This window comes from Nicotiana tabacum, chromosome 1, assembly GCF_000715075.1.
Source record: "Nicotiana tabacum cultivar K326 chromosome 1, ASM71507v2, whole genome shotgun sequence".
Classification (NCBI taxonomy): domain Eukaryota; kingdom Viridiplantae; phylum Streptophyta; class Magnoliopsida; order Solanales; family Solanaceae; genus Nicotiana; species Nicotiana tabacum.
This window is the reverse complement of record NC_134080.1, coordinates 72,074,574-72,087,888: the sequence shown is the minus strand read 5'-3', so window position 1 is coordinate 72,087,888 and position 13,315 is coordinate 72,074,574.

The following is a 13,315-nucleotide window of genomic DNA, read 5'->3' as shown; positions in this document are numbered from 1 at the left end:
GTTGTTCACCTTTACCTTACTTACCTTAAAATCTCGCATCGTATCTTCTATCTCTCTCATGACCTCCCTTCCACCTAGGTGTAATTCACGTCCATAACTTGAAGCTCTATTATAATACTCGCTCCCCTGGTATATACACAATCCTGTGGGAGTTCCATACTTGACTTCTTATGAGATGGGTATCCTTCTAACTGGCTTTATCGTAGAGCCGTTATAGAGAATAGTTGTTGTGCTATCTCTCTTGCACCTCTAATATTAAGAGTGATTCTGCTATGTTCTTAATCATGATTCCAATAACTTCTGGGTCCAATAATCAGATTCCTGATTTACTTTGTTGATTTAACTCTTTAGTTTCCTTCTTCTTCTGATCGGCCTTTATGCCGGCTTAAGTTATCTTCTAATCTGTGGCTCATGGTATTAGTTATTACTTTATCCCTCTATGGACTCTATGGAATATCCATGATACAATCTTCTAACAATTCATTCCTTTGTCTATGACCTGGGCTCAATTCTTTCTTTCAACTTATATCAGAATCTTTTACGGTTGTGTGATTGTCAACATATATGCTGCATGTATAAAAATCCAAACTCTTAAGTGTTTTCATAACGTCACCAACTCGGTATCATTGCTCAAATAATTCCTTTCGTTCCTTCTCAGCTTTCTTTTAACGTAAGATATTACCTTTCCTGATCTTTCCTCCCCCTTATTGCGTGAATACTTAGCTTATCTTAGTTCCTACGCATGTTGGAGTTTTTGTACAACTCATATGATCTTCAAATATTTCTTTTGATTTTTACTTCCCGATCACTAGCCACAGTAGATTCCTCTTTCTTATGGAGGATGTACAATGTTTTTGTGAAACTATTGTTACAAGACCATTTCCTCTTTAGGTCACTCTGCTTAGGTTGAAGCCTTCTTCCTCATTTCCTCAGCAAGTCCTTCACTATAGTACTTAGGGAGGATCCTCTTACTCTTGTAAAGATGCGAGCTTATTATATCGTATTCCCGATAGAATTTTTTTGATGTTCGTGCTCACTTGTAATTATCCTTAGTTACTTACCACCATACTCGTCTGCTCGTATAGCTGCTTCTGAACTGAAGTTTTGACTGTCTTTCCAGTGGACCTATCTTTTATTTCCGTAACACTCATATGGTACCTTTAACTACCCCAACTCCTATTTGAATATTTCTCAAGTATTACAATGTCATAACTGCAGGACTAAATTCACCATATTGTGTTTTACTATCTTTATCTTGCACAACCTGCTGTCTTGTCTGTATCCTCTTAACTAGACATAACTAGGCTTTTCCTGAATCAATTACTAACTACTCGTTGGCCCATTCTCATATCAATATTCTGCAAAATCTTTCTTGGGTTATTTCCTTGGTCTTAACTTACGTCTCGCACTGGCTCCTTAATTGTCAATAACATCTTGGGTAGGAACCCTTACTTCTTTTCCTTGACGTCGCATTTGCATAATGTTCTAGAATCGTAGCATATTTGTAACATTTGGATAAGTGCAATCTCATCCCTTTCTCAATTTTATCGCATACTTCCTTTATCATCCCATATTCCCCCTTTTAGAGGAGTACTAAGAGTTGGAGCTACGACGACCTTCCTACAGATGTTTCACCTTTTCATCTTTGGTGTCCTTTTACATCTTCGATGGCCCTTACTCGCCTTGCGGTAATCCTTATGTACCAAGGATAACAAAATACCTTACTCACAATGGTGACACTTACTGTAACTGGCACATATATTCACTTAAGCTTAACTTTGCTCACATTGCTTGCTGTAGGGAAGCGTCTTCCTGAATGATCATTCTCTAAATTTCACATGAATCTTCTTTTGTCGTCCATTCTATTATAGCGGAACAAAATCTGAAGTTCTTATGATGGCGACTATCACCAGTCACTCAGTCCCTAATTCATGTTTAGTTTATCTTGTTCACCAATCCATACTGGTTCTTTTACTCTGGGGTCTAACTTTTCCTCTTGGTAATCACGCTAGAGTTGAGAATTTATTTGTTGAAATGAGGACATAATTGTATGGCCTATACTCTTTTGTTATCCTAAGGCCTGTCACTTCTCGTTTCTTCCTTCACTTGACTATAGATTTTGTAATATTGTCATCTTTTGATATACCGTTGTGATCCATGTATCACATTTTACTCATAATGCTTTCAACTCTTTTCTTATTTTCCTCTAACACTTATGCCTATCACTTTATTTTGAAAACTTGAACAAGACATTCTTTTGCTCTTAGCTTCCCTTTGCTATATCCAATGGCTCTTCAAGTTGCTTAACATTCTCGCTTTACTAGGGACGCGAGCCACACTAAGGTAATATTTATCCTTTCAAGGCTTATAGTGCATGTCTTTGTAGTACTCATATCTGGCTGCACTATTTTAGAGTGTACCATCTGGGTGTCTCACAAGGAGATCTACTAGCACACTTGTAATATCCTTCGGAAATATCAACTAACACAAACAATTCATTCACCATTTTGGTTTACTCTAACCCCAGCCAGGTCCTGATGTTCCGTCCTTTTCTTAAACTACACCTGTTAGCCCCCATAGGGCATAACTGAGATGGGTACGACCAATTGTACATACCTCTGTTACTGTTGAGGGTAACTCTTAATGCTTATATTTTTCTGCCGGAACTGTAATACTGATAATCTTCATTAACTGGGCACCTCATACCCTTTTTCACCTTGCTTCTTTTACTTCTTAAAAGCAATGTCTTTCACCATAAATGTGGATAGATATTCTTGCCTTAAGGTTCCTTATCAAGAGGCTTACACCATTCAGTATGCATATGATCTGCTGAAGACCTCACAGTTACTCATCATAAGCATGATGCGAAGTCGAGTTTCTCTGACTCAACTCTTCCATAGCCATGTCTTTTACCAACCGTCTTTGTATATGTAGGTATCGCCTCATTACGAGTAAAATAGAAGTTAGAAATTTGAATTATTACAACTGAGTTCTACCACACGATCTAGAGTAAGAAGAAAGAGTAAAAGTCCTAAATGCTCTGTAGCCTCCTACTTATAAGTGTGGTGCACGACACACCATTAAACAAGACTCTACTAGACACGGCTTGTAGACTCCATAGGACACAACTACTCTAATATCACATTCGTCACGACCCAAACCGATGGGTCACGACGGGTACCCAGTGCCTTACTCAACCGAGTACCAACGTAACGTATATTTCTTATTACATCATCATATACATGTGACATACAGGCCTAATAGGCCAACATAATCATTTATCAACTGAAAATATAGGCCGACAAGGCCGTACAATCTTTCACGTACATGACATATGTCTACAAGCCTTTAAGAATACATAAATATAATAAAGGTCGAGACAGAGTCCCGCCATACCAAATAATATACGTCTAACTCATACTAAACAAACAAGCAACTCCGAAGCAAATGGAGCGCACCAACATCTTTCGCTGAGCTGATAGCCTATATTGAGGGCTCTCGACCTGTCTATCGGGACTTGCGGGCATGAAACGCAACCTCCCCAGGCAAAAGGGACGTCAGTACGAATAATGTACCGAGTATGTAAGGCACATAAATAAATCCATAAGAGACATGGAAGAAATATAGAGTACCTGACTCAACCTGTAAGTATGAATAACCTTGTAAATCATAAATTACTTTTAGCATCATGCATATGCATATGAATGTCATGTCGTGCATAGGTACATGCTTCATAACATCATCAGCCTCTGAGGGCATCCCATCATATCATATCGGCCACTGCGGGCAAAATCATCATCGTATACCAACTTATCAGGTGGTGGTGTGTATATAACGTAATGCCATAATCTTTCCCATATTCCATATACATATATACGCATATATAATACCATTTGAATCATATTTACATATATATGCGTATATAATGTCGTTTGAATCATATTTCGGCCACTGTGTGCAACATCATCATTATATACCAGCTGATCAGGTGGTGGTGCGTATATAACGTCGTAACCTTTTCCCATATCCCATATACATATATTTACATATATATGCATATATAATGTCATCTGGTCATATGTCAATGCACATGAATGCAATGCATGAAAAGTACGTCAATAAAATCATTCGGAAGGTCATAAGACCACTTTCGCTCTTGAGCAATATCATAAAGTAACATCTTTTCAACTTTCATATTTTTCTGAGATCCATGAATAGATGATAAAATATTATGACACATGGGAATTAAAGAACATAGATATTTCTATTACTTCTATGAGTAGAGTCACTTATGGAATTTGTGCATTTGCACGTTTCTTTCATATCGTATGGATCATGCCAAAAGAAAGAAGGGATAGCCTTAACTTACCTGTGTCGATTCTCTTACAATCCCCCTAACACCCGTCTTTTGTGATAAAATACGTGATGGCGGATCGAAGTTGGAAGAAATTTGTATGATATTCTTGACCACTCGAACCCGGTGCGATGAGGCACCTTGTGATCCTAGGTTTGCTGCTTGAGAAATGATTCTGGTATTTGCTAAGGAAATCACGTTGCACAACTTTTAGAAATATGTGTTGATCCACTATGTTACGTTCATTTCTTTCTTCAACAAAAGATGAGAAATCAAACTAACAGAAACACCATAACAACTACAATTCCCAGAATAATACCTTCCAATAATGCTATTTCTTTTTATTTTTATATCCACTGAATTTCATATTATAACTTGGCCACCTAACCTTCCTAAAAATGCCACCTCACCAAAAGCAGCAAGAGTCATCAAATTGAAGTTGGAGGGCTGCCACGTTCCACACTTAAAGTTATCCAAATTTATCCACCAATTATTAATTAACTAGGTAATGTCCCGTTACCCGGTAATTAATCAATTACCCCCAAAATTGAGGATTATTCTCGGGCCATATTTTATTCCAACATGCCAAACTTGGACGAAAATCGTTTACTTTGACTTGCTTCCCCTCTCACCTTCAGGAATTTTCTTATCACTTGTTTGAAATAGCATAATACTTAAAATCTCAAAATAATCCCATCCCCAAACTTACGTTGATTAACTTACGACAAAACTTTAACATATGAAAATGCGGGATGTAACACACCAACAGGCCTACGCCTTTCATAAGTCTCCCACAAAGTAAAGGCAACTCCATAAAACTGAAAAGTAGTGAAAGCGACCTCGTTGGTCTCCAAAATACCCGATGTGCGAAGAATCTTCTGACACTTGTCCAAGAAACACTGGGCATCCTCGCCCACTGCACCACTGAAAGTTAGAGGCTGGTGTCTACCAAACCTCTCCAACCTACGTTGCTCGTCCTCTGGCATGGAAAGAGCTACATAGTCCTGAGCAGCTGTAACCGGCTGGGATAGATGTGCCCCCAGTGTCTGAAGTCGCTGCACGACCTACTCAGGTGTGCGAGCGGCGGGAGTTTGAGTGCCTCCCCCGACCTAAGAAGTATTTGCGGCTATAGTAACTGAGACAACCTGAGCTAGGCCAGTGCATACTGACAGAATCTGAGCCAAGGCCTCCTGAAGACCCGAAATCACAATGGGCACAGCTGGTGCTGCTGGAGCATCCACAACTGGGACCTGATCCTGAACTACAGTGGATGGTGGATCTGCAGGTGCTGCCCTAGCTTCTGTGCGGGCCACATCCCTTCCCCTACCGCGACCACGACCGCGTCTTCGACCTCTAGTGGCCACATTTGGTGGTACTGGTGGTCGTCCATCCTGACCGGTAGCGCGTGTCCTCACTATCTGTGAGAGAATAGAATAATAGAAGTTTAGTACTCGGATCAACAGATTCGCGCGACAAGAATTTCAAGAATAAGAAGTTTTTCCTAAAGGTTCTGTAGCCTCTTGAGGATAAATACAGACTTCTCCGTACCGATCCACGAGATTATACTAAACCTGCTCATGACTCGTGAGATCTATGTAACCTAGGCTCTGATACCAACTTGTCACGACCCTAAACCCAGACCCGGTCGTGATGGCGCCTCTCATGAAGACAAGGCAAGACGACACACACTCAATTCATTTTTAAGCAATTAAGATAATACCAATTAAGTCTTAAACATAATAATAATCCAAAAATAAGGTAAAACGGTACAATTGCAGAATAAACATAGCTCGGCATAGGGGTGTCATCAGTCATGAGCATCTACTAAGCGATTAAAATAAGAAGAGTCTATTTGATCTAGTATAGAACTAAAACAAGAGAAAATAAGATAGGGGGAAAAGCACTAGGCTGCGAACACCGAGCAGCTACCTAGTGAATCTCCGAATCCTCCTGAGTTGGAAGAAATAAACACTCGTTAGCGGGACTTGAAGCGCCTGAATCTGCATACAGGCTGCAGGGAGAAAGTGAGTACTCCAACTCAGTGAGTAATAACAATAGATGAAGGCTGAGTGATAAGAAATCACGTAAAAGCACATCAACATGCTATAAAGAAGCAGTATAAAATCAGTAAAAGCAATGAAACAGTGAAAACATATAAAGACACCTTAGTTCAGAATAAGCTTCTTTAAAACACCTTTTTAACAGTTAAACAATTAAATAAAAAGCAGCTAGAATAGATAAACACATAAAAATCTATCCCTCGGGCACAATGTCAGCAGAATACGCCCCTCGAGCAATATCATGAAACAACACCAGCCCTTACGGCCCAAGCGCAATATCAAGCCACCTCGTAGCATAATCAATAGGCTCTCGGCCTCATAGGCTTGATAATCATAACTCGGTGGATCCTCACAACATAGGCTCTCGGCCTTACTCAGTCAGAATCTCATAAGCCACTCGGGCAACAATAAAACATGATGCTCAGCTCAAACTATCATTTGGAACATCATTTAATGTGTTAAAACAGAGTAAACATGGCTGAGTTATGAAAATAGTAGCATATAGCATGACTGAGTACAAGTATAAAGTCAAAACAGTGAGGAAATATCAGTAAAAATCCCCTAAGGGTCCAAATAGTTGGCACGAGGCCCAAATATGGCATTCAGCCCAAAACATGATGATAGCAAATAATTTTCAGTCAAATACGTGGTAAAACAGTCATTCGGGATGGACTACGTCATAATCCCCAATAATGCACGACCCCATGCTCGTCATCTAGCATGTGTGACACCTCAATATAGCACAACGATATATAATTCGGGATTTAATACCCTCAGGACAATATTTACAATCATTACTCACCTCTATCTAGTCCAATATCTAGCCCGCGATGCCTTTGCCTCTCAAATCAGCCTCCAAATGCTCCAAATCTAACAAAAATTAGTGCAAAACAATCAAAATACACTAAGGGAACAAAGTCCACTCGAAAGAAATCAATTTACAACACAAATCCCAAAATTGGCCAAACCCGACCCCTAGGCCCACGTCTCGGATTCCGATAAAAATTATATCAATAGATTCCTTATCACTCCCCGAGTTCATTCATATCAAAAGCATCAAAATCCAACCACAAATGACCTCTCAAACCCCAAATCTTAGGTATCCAATTACAAGCCTTAGTTCTTCAATATTAGTCTTAATTTCCATAATTAATTAGGTAGAATTCACATTAGAATCGAATATCAAGTTCATAAATCTTACCTCCAAGTGTTCCCCCTTGAATGCCTCTTCAATCCTCTTCAAAAAACTTCAAAATCGCCCAAAAATGGTAAACGTTAGCGCCAAAATCGCGGACAATGGCTTTGTAAACATTCTGCCCAGGCACAAAACCTTCTTCGCGAATGCGGTCAAAACCTCACGTTCGCGAAGCACAAACTGACATTGACCACATTTTCCTCCTTCGCGAACGCGTCTAATCTCTCGTAAACGCGATGCTTCCTGACTCCAACCTTCGTGAACGCGTCTCCCCTTCTCGCGAACACGTAGCTCAATGGCCCAGCCCTTCGCGAACACAGGACCTCCCTCGCGAACGTGAAGGCCAAATCTTCAGCCCCACCTGCTAACCCTTTTAGAACGTGAGGGCCTACTATCGAATGCGAAGGCCAATTATCTGCAAAATACACAACAGTTTTTTCTACAATCTTTCACAACATGAAATGGTCCGTTTAACCACCCGAAACTCATGCAATGCCCCCGGGCCTCAACCAAACATGCCAACATATGTCATAACATCATTAAAACTTGTTCCAACCATCGGAATGCTCAAAACAACATCAAAACACCAAATTCGCATTGGATTCAAGCCTAAGAATTCCAAAATCTTCTAAATTCCTCTTTCGATCAAAAAGTCTATCAAATCACGTCCGAATGACTTGAAATTTTGCACACACATCCCAAATGACAAAACGGACCTACTAAAGCTTCCGGAATTCCATTCCGACCCATATATCAAAATCTCACCTATCAACCGAAAAACGATGAAATTCCTATTTCGCCAATTCAAGCCTACATCTACTTTGGACCTCCAAGACACATTCCGATCATGCTCCTAAGTGCCAAATCACCTCCCAAAATTGTCCGAACCATCGAAACTCACATCCAAGCCCTTTAACACATAAGTCAACATCTGGTTGACTTTTCCAACTTAAGCTTCCTCAAAAGAGACTAAGTGTCTCTAACCTTACCAAAATCTCTCCGAAAACGAGCCAACCAACCCAATCACACCTAGAACCGATAAGCAAATCAATAAGAATCAGAAATGGGGGAAACGTAGCGGTAACTCATGAAACAACCGGCCGGATCGTTGCACATTATAAGACCCGAGGCTTGAATTTATACACAATATAAGTCTAAACATGTTGCACCAAGCCATAACCATATTCCATGATACAACCATATGATATACCCCATAACCAATGTACTCATAATAATATCTTCTGACCATAATAGTTGCTCATTACTAAACCCGGAACCGGTAACAAACTTTGTATCAAATAAAACCTTATTCCAAACCTTCACAACATTGTTAATGATGTAAGAAACATGTAGAAATTCATAACCACTCACCCAACCAACAAGTCATGGAGTTTTCTCACCGGACCATAACCATTGCCAAACTCTAAGTTGATTAATAACATTCTTATAAAAACATACCTTATCTAAGTATGATTGCACTAATTTCAGGTCCAATGATCTCATCTCACCCAGTACAAGCTATTCGACTGACAAGACACACCAAATGCCACCTAGTCACATACAACACAATCTGTACACCCCATAAACAACAACTCGAATATAATCAAAGATGGAAAGAGAGCCAAATAAGAGAACCACCCTACAAGTTTAACAAATACCACCACAAAGCACAAAGCCATGAACCCACCTCACAAAGGAGAGGTAAAGCACATGAAGCAAAAACCTGATCATCAGCCTCCAGGGTAGTAATCAAAAACATAACTTGTCTCCTAACATGCACACCTTTCTCAGCGATACAGGGTAGTAATAACATCCTCTAAACATCTGAAATCTCCCACGTTGTTTAGAACTCATGAACTTCCCTTCAGAATCGAACCGCAACCTTGCCCATGAAATCTCAATATCACAAGGCGTAGCACCTCTATCATGCAACCATATGAAAACATAAGGATCATAGTCTCAGCTCTGAATTACAAGTACGATAGGCATCCTTTTGACCGAAAACCTTTTACTGACTCAATCTCGTAGAACAAAATAACAACACGTAATGAACTCCCCATGCCAGTAGAGTACATCAACCATAGGTTGTGTCCAAACCATCATCCATTTTCACATAATCAAATCATTAGAACTAAATCCCTCTAAATCAATCAAGTCATGTGGGTTGCTAAAACCAAGGGTATCGCAACTTGAAAATCCATGCACTGAAGAACCCTTTAATGAATATAAAGTTGTTTCTTTCACCTTTCTACTACCAGAAAGTAGATACATTAATGATATAGAAACACCGCAAGTGTCGGCGCCATCCAATACAAGACATTATTCTCATAGGCAAATTAGAAAATCCTTAAACACTGCATATAAATCATGAACTCATTAGAACTTTCTCCAGATTCACTTACCTCACTCCAATATCTAATGTGCATCTAATATGCACCGAACAATTTGCTCTCCACCAGCACATGAATCCAAAAAAGACAACCAAGCGATTCATTTTCCTTGCACACTACATCCACAACAAGCATCAAACCTGAATCATCCCAAGACTCCTACATACCCATAAAGTGTAGTACATTATACACCCAACCGTCCATCGCCAAGGAAAACAGGAATCATCCAAACGCTAACAACAAGTGTAGTGATCATGCTCACATAGTCATAATGTGATTAAGCATGGTTCATGTACAATACATCCTCAAATTAAGGCATATTAGTAACCTTGTGTACACATCTCTTTTCATGTAACACAAATAAGCAATTACCGTCAAAACCTAAGGGGTACTTCCCCACACAAGGTTAGGCAAGATATTTATCTGAAATAAGCAAAATCAATATTCTATAAAGCCCTTTCCTCTCGAATCGGCTTCAAAACGGGTCAAATTTATTCAAAAATAACTCAATAATATCAAACACGGCTATAGATTTCAATTCCAAGTAATAAAGCACTAATCTTTATAAAAAATCAAAACGTCAACCAAAACGTCAACTCGGGCCCGCATCCCTTAACCCGACAAAACTCACAAATTCCGAACACTCATTCTAATATGGGTCTATACATACTAGTTTCACCCAAATCCGACTCCGAATTGAGGTTCAAATCCACATTTTTCATTTTAGAAAAGTTTTACCAATTTTTTTAATTTCTTCACTTAGATTAATGATTAAAATTACAAAATCATGGATGTAATCATGAAAAATAACAAAATCCGAGTCAAAAATACTTATCCCAATCCAAATCGTGAAAATCCCCTCAAAAATCGCCCAAAACAGAGCTTCCAATCTCAAAATGTGATAAAATAACTCAACTCTCGAAATAGAATATTCTCCTACCCAGGGGCCCCTTTCACGATCGCGAGACCTACTTCGCTATCGCGAAGCACAAGCTAAAACTGGCCCTGGAGATACCCTTCGTGAACTCGTTCTGGCACCCGCAAACGTGATGCTTCAACACCACTAGTCTACGCAAACGCTGTAGCCCACATGTTATGCGAAGGCGAAAAGCTTGGCAATTCATCCGGCCTTCCCTTCTATGCGAACGCGACGCCCAGATTGCGAACGCGAAGGCCACTGCCCCCATTCTCCGCGAACGCATCTCACCCACCATGAATGCAAAGAAGAAAAGACTGCCAGCCACCAAATACACTCTGCGATAGCAATACCACATCCGCGATCGCGATGCACACAAGCACACCAGAAATCAGATTATCCAAAACAAGGGGATTTTGTTTGAAACCCATTCGAAACACATTTGAGGCCCCCGATTCCCCGTCCAATCATGCCAACCTATTCTATAACATAAGACAGACCTACTAGAGGCCTAAAATCACAAAAAATAACATCAAAATCACGAATCGCACACTAATTCAAGCTTAATGAACTATTTCAAATTTCCAACTTCCAAACTTACGCCGAACATGCCTAAACAACTCGGAATTACCCCAAATGTTGCACACAAGTCACAAAATTACAATAAGAACCTATTCCAAGGCTCAGAATCTCAAACGGGCCTTGATAGCTAAAAAATCAACTATATGTCAAACCTATGAACTTCTAAACCTTCAAATTATCAACTTTCGCATAAGAGCCAAATCAACCTAGGGACCTCCAAATCCAAATTCGGACTCATACCTAAGTCCAAGTCACCAACCAAACTTAACAGAACTATAAAAACTCCTATCTGAAGCCAAATACATAAAAATAAAACTTGGTCAACACTTCCAGCGTAGACTTCCAAGTTAGGAACTAAGTATAGAACTATCAAAACTCCTATCCGAAGTCAAATACATAAAAGTAAAACTTGGTCAAAACTTCCAACGTAGGCTTCCAAGCAAGGAACTAAGTGTTCCAATTCACTTCGAAATAGTCCCGGAACCAAACCAATCATACACGAGAGTCGTAATACATCATATGAAGCTATTCAAGACTTCACCAAAAAAATGTCAATGCTCGATGTTGATGGCCAATTGTGACACTCCCTTTTAAAATTAATTTATTTATATTTAATAATTTACAATAAATATTTTCAAAATATTTTCAATCAATAACACCTATTTTTACAAGATTAATAATTTTGAAGTTGTGTATTCAATGTTATAATTATAATTATACCATGCATACTATTTTTAGATTATTAAAATAGTTTTCATATACGTCACACATGCTTTACAATTAACTTAATGAATTATTCCTTAATTTCTAATTAATTAGATTACTATGCTAATAATTCAAAACTAGTGTTACAATTTAGAAAATAAACTATAAATAATTACGTACAATAATGAGTAGTATATTCAATGATTATATTTTACTATATTTTATTGAAAATAATTAAGTTTATTTAAATTAATTTTGAAAGGGTTAAAAGTCAAAGGGCTATGATTGCAATTCTTTAATTAAATAGGGGTTGGCTATCTTTTAAATAGATTTTAACCCAATATGCAAGCCCATGTCCGAAATACCCAACCCACCTAACCCCCTCAATCCCTGTTGGCAATCCTTGTCATTACCTCTCAGCCATTCATGACCTGCCATGTCACCCATCTGCCACAATCACAAAGCAAACACAACTAATCCGAGCCATTCATTTCCTAGATCAAGGACCCATGATTTTTACTCTATTTTCCTTTTATATTTTAAACACCCAGAGATTTAATCTTAACCGTTGGATCACAAGGATCCAACGGCCATCAAAATTACCTACAAAAAGGATTTAATCCCTAAAATCAGATCCGATCTCTCAACCTTAACTTAGAGATGGCCAAACCCCGCCTCTCAAAACATTAATCATTTCCTACAAGACCTGCCGCTCCCTACAAAACCTACCATGGATGAACCAATCACAGTGTTTGCACAAATTTGTGCAAGGTCACAAACCAACAAAGAGTCATCCTCTTTGCCTTCCCCATCAGCGAATCTCAACGAAACATCCCCATTCATCACACGAGTTTGAAATCTCCAATTCTCTTAACTTAGACACAGACATGAAACTTCAATCCTCAAATCCTTCGATGTTTTAACAAAAATCCATCATTGGTGAGCATTTCATGATGATTATTCGAAGTCGGAGGTTAAATTCAATTACCTCTAGACCTCCGGTCTTTTTGCGATAGTTTCTCACCTGCATCGACTGTCACCCACTCAGGTAAAACCCTCGCTAGTTTTTTCCCTCAGCTCATTCTAATTTCACTTGATTGTGCTTGCATCACC